The sequence below is a fragment of the Haemorhous mexicanus genome, chromosome 7 (genome assembly GCF_027477595.1).
Source record: "Haemorhous mexicanus isolate bHaeMex1 chromosome 7, bHaeMex1.pri, whole genome shotgun sequence".
Classification (NCBI taxonomy): domain Eukaryota; kingdom Metazoa; phylum Chordata; class Aves; order Passeriformes; family Fringillidae; genus Haemorhous; species Haemorhous mexicanus.
Window position 1 is genome coordinate 11,621,371 of NC_082347.1, and position 12,668 is coordinate 11,634,038.

General features: G+C 44.1%; 1 long non-coding RNA gene across 50 annotated transcripts in view; it reads left to right on the top strand.

Moving 5' to 3' along the window:
• The window catches only part of LOC132329728 (uncharacterized), a 397,002-nt gene that overhangs the window by 290,540 nt on the left and 93,794 nt on the right, over positions 1 to 12,668 (top strand). For 46 of the 50 annotated variants that reach the window (XR_009487141.1, XR_009487139.1, XR_009487143.1 and 43 more), the window contains 2 exons: positions 290 to 340; positions 896 to 1,154. This is a non-coding gene — a long non-coding RNA (uncharacterized LOC132329728). Of the gene's footprint in view, positions 1 to 289; positions 341 to 895; positions 1,155 to 7,755; positions 7,863 to 12,668 lie in introns of all 50 variants that reach the window. The other 4 variants (XR_009487173.1, XR_009487145.1, XR_009487169.1 and 1 more) reach the window with 4 other exon arrangements.

Sequence of the window (12,668 nt, forward strand, 5' to 3'; positions counted from 1 at the left end):
ACAAAACCAGATAAATAAAAAAACTCTTGTAAGCAAAACACTTAGGAACAAAAAAGGGTAGACTTCAGATGAACAAGATTGATGGGACAAGAGATTCTTCACATTCCATTTCATCTCACAGGTTTCAGTGCAGTAATTTGGCAATTTATTATGGTGATGCATCTCTCCTGCTAATTATTAAAATTATTGTCAGAAATAATTTCGAATCTAGGTTTATAAAGAGGCTGTGGTGAGTTCAAGATGCTCAAGCTCTCAGAGTTGAATTAATTTGTTTTTATTTAACTTTCAGAGTTGAATTAATTTGTGTCAGAAGTTGGATTCCAGAAAGCACTTATTAAAAGTGAGTCAGAAATAAATTCTGTTTGTTTTCCTCAAATATACTCTACGTAAAAGAAATTTAATTTTAGTAAATTTATTAGTGTCTCTTTGCAGGAAAGCAATGGATTGACAGTTGCTCTAAATTGTTACAATTGTTTAAAAGGTCAAAAACTATAGCACTTAGAGACAAACCATTCTATTGCTCTAGAAAGCTTTTATTAACATGCCCACATATATTGTGTAGAACCAGGGAAACTGAAAACCTGCATTTCCCAAGTTTGAGAAGCTGCTCTGTGATTTTGACTGAGTTTCCTGTCAGCACTTCCAGGAGTTGCTGCTTAAGGGAAGCTGTTGCAATGGCCCTTGGCAGGGTGGGTTTTTCTCTGTCATATTTAACCCAGCCACGTCTAAGAGAGCCAAGAAAATAAAGTCCAGACAGGTCTGTACAACACCTCAGTGCAGGCAGTGATCTCATTTAATGCAGGTCACAGCACCCCTCCTCATGGGCACTGAAGGGCCAGAATAAATGTTGTTTCTCTGCCTGAAATTCTCTTTTTCTCGTGACTTGCCATTGTAGCACTTAGAGAAACACACCTGAAACTTAAAAAGCAGAGTAGGAGGATGAGTTTTGATGGTGTCTCACCCTGAAGCTGGCCTTGGACAGGCCCCATGAGGTCATGGAGTGTGGCCTTGGATAAATCCCTAAATCCCTGTGTTGGTGTGCCCAGCAGTGAGGCTGCAGTGTCTCCCACAGAAGCACACAACTACAACTCCCCAGGAAATGCTGCTGTGGGGTCTGAAACTGGCCAGGTGCTTTTCCCTTCCTTAAGGAACTGGTAAGTGCTCATTTTCCTGTTCTCAAGTCCATTTGTGGCAGTGCTGGACCATGTGAGCTGTTTCAGTCGTGTTCCTGGGTTTGCATCTCCCTTGTCTGTAATCCTGCAAAACTCCAAAATGGGTATGAATTAAGGGGCATTTCCTCCCAGTTCCTGCCTGCTTCATAGTTAAATGTTCCTGCTTCCTTGGAACCTACTTTGACATGAAATGCTATAGATTAATAAGTAATTATGTTTTTTTTAAAAAATAGCCTAGGAAGAAAAACAACTTTTGAAGGTACTTTATTTAATCCACAAAAAAAAAAAATTGCTTTGAAATAAAAAATGTTTTGTTTACGGCACGAGGAGTCCATGTTCCAGATGTCTTCATCTGCTGTTCTTTGAAATGTTTACCAAAAAGCTTTCTAGGATAAAGAAAAGGCTGTGGGGATTTCAGTGACAAAAGGGGCACTGCAGTGTGTTCCAGGGTGGGTGCACTGAGGGACTGGAAGCCTGCAGAGGAGCTGCTGGGGTAATGAAAGGAAAAAAGGAGGTGGTTTCAACAAATTAAAAATATAGAGCAGAGTGGTGCAATAGGGAGGACAGCAGCCCCCAGAGCATGTCAGACCTCGTGGTTTGACCTAGAGGCTCAAAGGGAAAAGAGAACACACAAAAGAGCCACCACTGGTTAGCAGTGCACACAGTAAAGGTTGGTGATTGGGAAAGAGCTACATTTGATTCCAGCTTTCTCTTATTACTGTATTGAACTCCCAGGCTTGGCTTTAACTTGAGATTACAATCATTACAGTCTTTCTTGTACAAGTGGCAATACTCAGTTTAAGTACTTGAGAGTGTGTATGAGTTGATGTATTGCTCTATGCTTTATTTTATTTTAAAAACAAAACAAAACAAAAAGCTTTACTTGACTTAAATGACTAATTCCTCCTGTCCCAAGTTGTTCTTTCTAATTAAAAACTTTTCTTGGGAAAAAAAAAACACAACAAAATTTTTGAACCAGCACTATGACTTTAATATGAAAGGACTAAGTGGAAACTATAAACATGAAGATGAACAGCTCCTACCCAGCAGGGTACCTAATGTGAGAAATGAAAACAAGACTGCCAAGAAGTAATTGGTATTATGAGAAGTATAGAATTTCAGTAATAGAGAATTGTAGAATCAGAGAATCATGGAATGCTTTGGTTTGAAAGGACCTAAAAGGTCATCTCATCCCACCCCCTGCCATGACAGGAACACCTTCCACTGTCCCAGGCTGCTCCAAACCTGGCCTTGGGCACTGCCAGGGATCTAGGGGCAGCCCCAGCTGCTCTGGGCACCCTGTGCCAGGGCCTGCCCACCCTGCCAGGAACAATTCCTGCCCAATATCCCTCCCTGCCCTCTGGCGGGGTGAAACTCTGGATGAATCCTTTATGCCTTTTTTTTTGAGCCCTGTAGTGTTGCCATTGCCTGAAGTGCTGCTGGAGGTGAACTCCCTCAGAACAAGTACCTGGAATAACATAACTGGGTATGTTCAGAGTCACTTTGCTGTGTGCACAGCCCCCATGAATTGTGTTGAGCTGGCTCTGTGCTGCCTCTTACCTGCCTTTCTCTGGGATGAGCTGATGGAGAACTGTGGGGGCAGAGCACAGGCTGGGAATGTGCTGGGGGATGGCAGGGAAGGGTTGGTTTGTAGAAAATGCTGTGGATGTTTGGATCTGTAGCACATGGTTTTGGCAAAGTGCCCTGGTTTTCCTGCAGGTTTCCCTGGCTCTGTGATCTCTCCAGGAAGTGAGCTTCCCTTCATTTCTGGATGTGGCTTTCTAGAGAGCACTGAAGTGCTTTTTTTCAGTGGAAATACTTCAAGTGCTATACTATGGTCTGAGTCACAGAATAGTGTTACAGTTTATTCCATTTTTTTCCAGTTGTGTACCTTTTGCTTTCATGCAACTTTATTGCTTGTAATGAATGTTCTGTAATTATAAATGGTGTTTAGGCAATGCTTCCAACAATATCCACTTTCCCTGCTTTGTGCCAAACTTACATAGCTCCCTCTGGCCATTGAATTAACCACAGAATTCTGTGAGAATTCTCAGAAATATTTTCCAGGTTTTCATAGAAAGATTGACATGTTTTGCATATTTTAATTTAAACAGTTTTTTAAACCCGGTGTCATTTAATTGTTTTCCCTTTGCAGTTCCAATTAAAAAAGAGAATGGGGATTCCTAAAGTAAAGAAGTTAATTTCTTTTTGCCTTCTAAGCATTTAGCTCTGAGGAATGAAAGAAATACAGATTTGAAGGGTTTTCTATAAGGAAAAAAAAAAGAGCAGTGAAATGCAGCAGCATGGCAATGATGCTAATTACAGAGGCAGTGGAGAAAGGAAATGTGACAAATTAGTCTCAATTGCATGAATTTGATTTTGCTGTCTATGTAAAAGAGTGCAGTAGTGGAAGAAGTATCCTGCAACAATATTCCCTTCAGCTGCCACTGGGAGTGGAGTTGTGGAGTTCAAGTGCCACAGGAGTCCTGGGTCAGGACCTCCCTCTCAAGCCCCCCTGGATGGGTTTTGTGTGTGACTGACAGGAGAGTGACCCAGAAATGCCTCCCACCAGCCCTTGTGCCCTCTGCACTCTGCTGCAGTGCTCTGTGCACACCTGGGCAATGTGCAGGTACCCCCGTCAGGTCCTGCCAGAGCTCCCACCAAAATATGGCCCCGATGGATCATGTTCAAAAGGCTCAAATTCAGCAATTGTGTGGAATAAAAAATAACTGTGGGCCATGTGTTTCAATGGAAGATGGAATGGTTCATGGTCCAGCACAATATGGTTACTGAGGGGACGTTGTGGATTTAATTCCATACTTAAGGTAGCAGCACCATGGCATTAGGTGCCTTATGCACCTGTAATTAGCTTTTAGCTTGCTTTGGGTTACTCATGTTCTAGCTTCCTATAATTTGTGTGGGGTGTGGGTGGTTCTGTTCCTCTGGAGATGCTCTGATCAATGCAGGTAAAGCTGGTGGTGACTGAGGAGGTCAGGTAGCTCAGCCCCCTTCCCCAGCAGAAGCAATTAGACCTCAGCCATGCCTGACAGTTAATTAGCTGCCTGTTCTTCAAACCCTCCTGTGACAGAGATTCCACTCTTCCTTGGCAATTGATTTCTGTGCTGAGCCACCTTGACAGACAGAAAGATTTCACTAACATCTGAGCAAAATTTTCCTTGATGCAGTTTAACCCTTCTTGTCCTGTCTTGAGATGAATAGTTTCATCCCCTTCCCCTGACAGCAATTTTCCCTAATGGAAAATTGTTGTCATGGAGGCTTCACAGCATTTTGAATTTAAAAAATCACAAAACCTTCAGTCTTCTCTCATGGGTCAAGTTTTTTAGCTCACTGAGTCATTCTGTTGCTTTTCTCCTGGTGTTTTACAATGGCTGGAGTTCCTGGCCTGTTGGGAAGCCTTAGTGAAGCCACAGCAGCTCACAGCTAATGGAATCCTGGACTCATGGAACAGTTTGCTCTGGGCAGGACCTTAAAGCTCATCCAAATCCACCCCCTGCCATGGGCAGGGACACCTTCCACTGTCCCAGGCTGCTCCAAGCCCTGTCCAGCCTGGCCTTGGGCACTGCCAGGGATCCAGGGGCAGCCCCAGCTGCTCTGGGCACCCTGTGCCAGGGCCTGCCCTCCCTGCCAGGGAGGAGTCTCTCCCTCATATCTCACCTAAATCTGCCCACCTCCAGGTTTTTCCCACTTGTCATTACTTGCTCTTGTGAAAAGTTCCTCTCCAGCTTGGTGGGAAGTCCAGGGGCTGGCAGGAGCAGGGACAGGCACCTGCCAGGTGGGTGCTGGCTCAGGGGGCTCTTTGCTGGCAGGGAAAGGCAGGAGGGGCAGCTCACAGCAATCCTGTCTGTCCTGGCTGTAAAGCCACCATCCCGAGGGGTGGTGGCTTAGCAAGGCAGGGTGGGGAGGAGAACAGAGGGTTTAAAAGGATCCGAATCCACTGGAGAGGGTCTGAAGGAGGAAGACAGGGATGGAGAAGGGTCTGGAAAGGCCATACAAGGAATGGCTGAGGGTGATGCCTCAGGTTTTAGCTTTTATATGTTTCAGATTCTGTGCTCCTTTAGTGTGTGGATCTGAGCTTCAGGTTAAGGGATGGTGAACTCTGTGCACAGAGCAGGGAGACAAAACAATTCCTTCTCCAGCTGGGGACCAAGGACAAATGATCCAAATCTCAGGCCCAAGAGCACAAACAACGTGGGCTGAACAGAGAAAAACAAGGATGGGACTTTAAAAGGTACAGCTGGAATTGGACAATGAACTCCAATATGCAAATGGAGCAGAATTTATAAAAGTGAATATACAACTGTGATCAGTTGTCCATTTTGTGCCCATTTTGGTTCACCTTGGGTGCAGTGTCCAACCATGGACAGCAGCTTCCCTTTGTGGGAAGGCCCACCTACCCCCTCAGCCAAGCCACTCTGCAGCCTAAGGATGAGATGTGCTCTGAGAGAGGGGTAATTTTCCCTTAGAAAACCATGGGTCTGTCATTTCCATCAGTTCATGTGACAAGTACAAATCAATCCACACACTCTATATTTTTAAAATGTTTCTGCTTTGTTATTTTCTGAATTTAAGGCATATTTTAAAAGCGTTAGGACAAAATATTGGCAGTTGGAAAATGCCAGTCACAGACTTTTTCATGCACGTGAAAAGCAGTGATGGGTCAGGATTATTTCAGTAGAACTTTGATGCAGAGAGGCCCCTTGGTTTGGTAGCACTGGTTGGGTTGGTGCCTGTTCCTCCTGAGCTCCTGTGTTGAGAAGGCAGGACCTTTCTTCCTTGGTTTCCTGAGGTGTTCCAGTGTGCTGCAGGAGGCCCTCTGAGGTCAGTGAGTTCCAGTGGTACCCTGTGCCCCATCCATTGCTCCTGCAGTCAGTCAGCTTCAGGCCATTTGTTTTGTTTGGAGCTGAACAACCGCTGCACACAGCAGGAGCAAATGAGTAGCCTTGACTCATTCCCTTTCTCACAATCCCTTTCTGATGTCTTTAGTGATTTCTTAACATTAAAAAGTAGATTAAAGCCAATTCAGTGGCTGAGGGGAGGACTATCTTCTTTGCAGGGTTTATTTACAAAACCTATTTTCCTGACTTTGCTAGCTATTACCCTGAAAGCAGGGAAATTCAGATTGGGACCATTAGAGCCCAGGTTACTGCTCAGCTGTTCTCAGAAATTTGCTGCAAACACAGCCACAGGCTGCTTGCCTCAGCAAGCAGGCCAGGGAAGGCAGAATTTTGATGGAAGATGTTGGGTTTTGTGTTTTCCAGAGCAGTGCAGTTTTTCAAACAGGTCAGTCAGCATCTGAAGAGTCAATGTGCAGTAAAGTTCCTCTCAGCTTCCCCAAAACCTGTGCTGGCAGTTGTGGGCTTTGTTGTAGATATACTCTTCTTAGAGAAATTAATAAAAGGTGGACAGGGAAAAATTAGAACCAAAAACCCTGATCCTCAGTGAAATAATAGGGCTAAGCATGGCCTCACCATAGACATAATTTAGATATGCCCAAAGACAGGGTTTATATTTTTCATTTGAAACAGATCCCAGATTATCCTGCTTTATTCATCCATCTGACACTTAATAGTAGCAAATACATGAACAATCCATGATTTAACCTCTGGGCTCTTCAGTCCATCCCCACCTACCCCCATTTTCCTGCACCTCAGGATATTCCAGCACCCCAAATCTGTTTTTCTGGAGAAGTGCAGGAGCCCATGTGGCCCATTTCTGCAGGAACTGAGCTCTCCCCTGCTTTTATTGTTCTGTGTAGCAGCTTTAATGCTTTTTTAATGGAGTTTTCAGAGGGTGAGCACTGTCAGCCCTCGCCTGCTGGAGTGGGAAGTGTCTGCTCTGTGGAAGCAGGGTAGAAAATTAAATGGGGACATTAATGTAGGGGAGGAAGCTTGTTGATGACACAATAATGGTTTCTGTTCTCAGGCATGACTGCTGCCAGTTTAGCAGTGATTTAGGCTGGAATTATTTTTCGTGATGTTCACACCAGTGGGGTGGTCTGCATGACTTGGAACAAAGTCATGCCAGAAAAAAAAGCTGTGAGGCAGTTTATAAATAACCAAAATCACTGCATAACTCACGAATCATTTGAATGATCCCTTTCATCTCACTGCGTGTTTTCCCACTTGGTTGTCATTGATAAGAAAATCAATGCTTCTTCTGTGGACTTCTGATCTAGAATATTTCACAGGAAGACCTTAGAAAACAAATCTGGTTTTAAATGAAATAATGCATCTGTTTTATTTAGCTCCCTGTGCAGCAAATCACTTAACGTCTTAACTTCATTTTGACAATTCAAATATTTAAAGTTCTGTGTGTTGCTGCTGTTGTATCTGGTTGAATAGATCTTTAACATATGATCAGTTATTTTGGTTTGCCTTTTTCCTTGCTTTTCTTTCCTCTCTTGGGCAGAAAGTCTTCCCATTTTATTGTCTTGGTCTCCTGGGTGCAATACATGAACATTTATGTTTGTAAGTCCAAAAAAACTACAGAGTCCAATGCTTATGTTTGTAACAGGGTCCAAAAAAAACCTAAAACCACTTTACATTGGTTATATTTTGCACAGAGGCAGTGGAAGATGAATTTTCAGCAGCAGGCGAGGGTTAGGATTTCATGGCTCAGCTGTCTGACTGAAGCAGAAAGTGATTACCTGTGCTACAAAGTGAGCATGAGGTGAGAGAGCAAACCAGATTGTTTGGAATGGTTCCACGGGGCATTTCTGGATTGCACTTTAGGAAAAGTCACTGCTCAAGCTGACCTTCAGAACTGAAATCCTGGGTTAAGTAATCGAGGCCAGCCCACAGAGGTAGAGGTGTGTCCATGATTCTGATATGAGCCTGGGCTGGGTTTGGTGAGTCTGACATGCCACTGATGTGCTTGGGCTGTTGTTTGTAAGGAGGGATCACTTCCCCTGAGTCCAAAACTGACCCTCTCTCAGGTGCCATCAGCTCCATTGGAAATGACTGAGAAAGACCTAGGGGGATTCAAAACACAATTATCTAAAATCTGCATTTAAAAAAAAAAAAAAATTAGGCAACCTTAAAAAGCTACACAGGCCTTCATTTATGTTGTTAGCACTTATTAATTACACAGACAAAACAGGGCTAATCAATACTAATTTCTACTGGTGTCACTTCTTAAATGTTAATTAGGTACCCTAGACCTGGTACTGTTATTTTATTAATGAGGAGAGAGAAGTTCTCTGATGAGGCACTTCTTTCTCCCCCCAGAAGGAATCCTGAGGGAGGGGGAACAGTAAGTGAAGCAGCACTGCAAGAGGAGAGGGAATCCAATGTTCTGCATGTGGTTTGGAGACAGGACACAGTGGATGGATGGATGGATGGATGGATGGATGGATGGATGGATGGATGGATGGATGGGGACACTAATGAGAATGGGATGTGACCCACAGGAAGGACCTGGCTGGAGAGGGCACAGAGCAGGGGGAACATCTCCAGGCAAGGATGTGGACAAGGTCACATGGTGGCATCACTTTTCTGGCTTTTAGTGGCAATTCTGTGACTGAAGTGTTTGCATTGTGACTGCTGTAGGACCCTTGCAGAGAATGAGCAGGTGTGTGTGCACTTGTGTGGGACAGAGCTGGGGTTTAGAAATGGAATTCCAAATTCTGATTTGTTTCGTTGTTCATTGCCATTGTTCATTGGATATGGCAATTTTATATTTCTGTTCTTGTCTTGTGTTGGTGGTTACTGCAAAGAGACAGGTCCATCCTTCTCCCCCAGGATATTCTGTCAAGTTCCTACTGTGACTTAATTATAGAATCATAGAAACTATGGAATCCCAGACTGGTTCGTGTCATAAAGCCAATCCAGTGCCACCCCTTCCATGGGCAGGGACACCTTCCACTGTCCCAAGCTGATCCAAGCCCCAATGTCCAGCCTGGCCTTGGGCACTTCCAGGGATCCAGGGGCAGCCCCAGCTGCTCTGGGCACCCTGTGCCAGGGCCTGCCCACCCTGCCAGGGAACAATTCCTGCCCAACTGATCTGATCTCAAGCTGCCCTCTGGCACTTCAGAACCATTGACTTCTGTCCTGTTCCTCTCTGCCCATGTAAATAATCCCTCTGCCTCCTTTTTATCAGCCCCTTCAGACACTCCAGCCCTCAGAGTACCTCCTCTGTAGCCAGACAGGTCCTGTCTGTCTTGTGCAGGGACCCCAGAGCTGGAGGCAGCACTCAAGGTGAGCTCTCAGCAAGGCAGGAGAAAAGGGCAGAGTAGACCTTTTTTCTACAGGGCAAATAAATAACGTTCCACAAGTTGTGGTGGAACTTCACATCATCTCCCAGCTGTTCCTCTGCTGCTTCTGGGGATCTGCTTTGCTTCTGTCTTCCTCCTCTCCATTCCCTCTCTCTAATGTTCTCATAGATTGTGCCTGCGAGCTGCTCATGCAGCTGAGGCTCAAAGTGACCCTGTTCCCTCCCTCTGCAGGTGAATTGATCCCATTTTACTGCAGGCAGTGCACAGCCAGATGCTGGCTGTGCCCCAGCAGTCTGCATGCCCTGAAAGCCAGCAGCAGAGCTACCACATTGTCTGACCTCTGCTCTGAGCTGGAGAGCAAAGCTGGGGCTGTCTGCAAGCCTGCAGAGGAAAAGCTTGAGGCTGACCCAAGTGAGACCTTCCAGCCCCTGAAGGAGCTACAAGGCAGGTGGAGAGAGGCTTTCCACGAGGGAGGGAGTGACAGGGCACAGGGGAATGGCTGCCCCCTGCCCAGTGGTGGGATGAAATGAGATATTAGCAAGAAGCATGGCCTAGTGGAAGGTGTCCCTACTCACAGCAGGAATGAGATGTCCTGAAGGTCCCTTCCAACCCAAACCACGCTGTGACTCTGTGGCTCTTACACAGCCAGGGGCTTGAGGGTTGTGCCCTGTGTGTTCATCCTGCAGGGAGGGACACAATGGAGCCCTTTGCTCTCCTCTCCTAAGGAGAGCAGTGCAGAGCAGCAGCTGAGGGAAAAGTCCTCCTCCTCTCCCATCCTCATCCCAGAGAGCCCCAAGTTGCTGCCATGGACCTGCAGCCACCAACACTCAGGAGCTGCAGGAAAGGGGCACCAAAGCAGCTTTTGTTCCCTCTTCCTTGCATTTCCCCATCTCCTGTTTGATGCAGGTCCCAGAACACTTGGGAAGGGACCTGCTTTCAGGGTTCCCTGTTGGAAAGGCTTTCTTTGTGCCCACGGGAGCTTGTCCAGCACAACACTGGTAATTGTTTCCAGTGGCCTGCTCTGAATGTAGTGACCCACAGCAGCACTGCCAAAGGTGACACCCTTGTGCTTTCTTGGTGCTTTCAGCTGTGTTTTCTGCTGGACCACACTTCAAAGCCTGCTCAGATAATTTGGTTTCGACTCATATGATGGACAAAACATTGTCAGATGAGTTTTTCCTCACTCTGGGTTTTACAAACTGGGCATGCACATGAAAGTCAGCCAAAAGCAGTTACATGGTCCCTGTGGTAGATGTTTATCATCAAATATTGCCAGTTCCCACAGCAATCAGCTCCTTCTGGTGTGTCTTGATGCATTGAAATTTGCCTGGGCTGAAATCATAAAATCAGATTCCTAAATGCACATTGTTTCTGTGTGCAGTACCTTATAAATCAGTTTTATTTTGTTCTTGATGCCTTCCTGCTGCAAAACACAAAGAAAGCGCTCAGTAAATGAAATTGCATCTGTCTGATTCCAAAAATCTGAGTAATACTAGAGATCTTCAGCTTGAATATATCTATTTCTGCTGAAAGGTTTTTCAGGCCTTCTTTCCCCAATAAATTCTGAGTGTTGTTTTAGCACAGATAATACTCTCAAAATAGGATTGCTGGAAAAATCCAGTAGATCAGTATGACAAACCCAGTGTGCTTCAAGAAATCATTTTTTACCTAGCAAAAACAAATATCCAGTTCATGTCATCCAAAAAGCAAGAGGAAGGAATTGTATCTCATGAAGGAAAAAAAAACATCTACTCTCAGCAAGCCCAAACATTCCTTAGTGGCATCACTTGCCTTTGTAAATTTGGACTGGGGGGATCATAAAACACTGATCTGTGTAGAGTGAATTTTCTAATGAGAAGAACAGCATTCAAATTCTGAATATTTTCACCAGTGTGTGTAATAATATATCAGCTTGTAATGTTTAAATGACTTAGTAAGAAATAAGAGGAGGAGGATTAGCTACTAAATTTGCCAGAAATGTATTCCAAGTAAATACCAGGAGAGAAAGGGAAAAAAAAAAAAAAAAAGATTGAATTTGGTGTTTTCCCACAGCAAATGTGCTGTGAGCTCTATCAGATTTACAAGTTACTCTTCTGTTCTGGGAGCAGAACTGTTAATCTCATGAAGGCAGGAGATTAGGTGACACAAAAGCATTTTCTGAGCAACTTGAGGCACACATTTGGGGACATTCTGCAGTGCTGTGTTTCTTGTTTTCAGTAAATTTTTGTTCTGAAGTCAGTTTGTATTTATTTCATACTTCTCATCATGTGTGTATATTAAGACCATAGTAAGCTGGGAATTCTTTAATCATAAAGGCTACAATTCCCTTTATTAGCATATTCTTCAGTGTCTTAGTTATTTGAAACTGTTTTTTGAAGGAAAAAAAATTCTGTAGTGTCTCAAAATTTGTCCAAAATCCAGATTTTCTGACCTTAATTTTCTTACAACACTTTTTTCATAGTTTAGGAAGCAAAAAGTTAGTGTCATATAAGTTCTGAGATGTCATTAGGCTAAATCCCCTTCAAACTGAAGGCTAAATGTGAGAGAGGCAAAGCAGAGTGCAGAATCCTAGTGTGCCTGTTTCCCATTTCCAGATAAAGACATTTTCTGGTGAAAACACACTTTTCCAGCTGGAATGGAAGCTCTCTGTTGTTGTGTTCTCCACTCATCTGCTCTCAGAGCACAATGAGGTTGTGCAAGGATGAGTGATTTAGCCTCAGCTGGAGATGATAAAGGCAAAAAGGGCTCTTGTTGTTATCCTATTAAATCATTTCTGTAACTGGGATGGAGAGCTAATGCAGGACAGAAATTGATGGTAGGCAAAATTCATTACTTGCTGAGTGTGTTTTCTGAGAACTGTGTGGTCAGAGAGGGTAAACTGGGCCTGGATTCCTCTTGAAGAATATCATGCACTTTCTGATCTCACTGTTGATCATGGAATATAAGAGCAGTTTAATTTATAAAATTCTATCCAAGCAATTTTTGAGTCCAAATGTGAAATTTTGAGGAGCACTCTCTGAAGAACTATCTGTAAAATATATTAGTATTAAGTAGAAAAAGAAGGGGCAAAAAGAGGAACATGGGGTAATGCTCAAGCAATTCTGCTTGAAGTTTACTGGTAAAACATGTGATAAACCTAGAAATAATTCTCTTCTCAAAAACTCCTCTTGCATCTGTTACACAGCTGGATCACAGGTATTAGCTCATGGTTATTGTCCCAGGGCAGTGGATTTCCTGTTTAGCTACAGCTTTGAATAAAATCT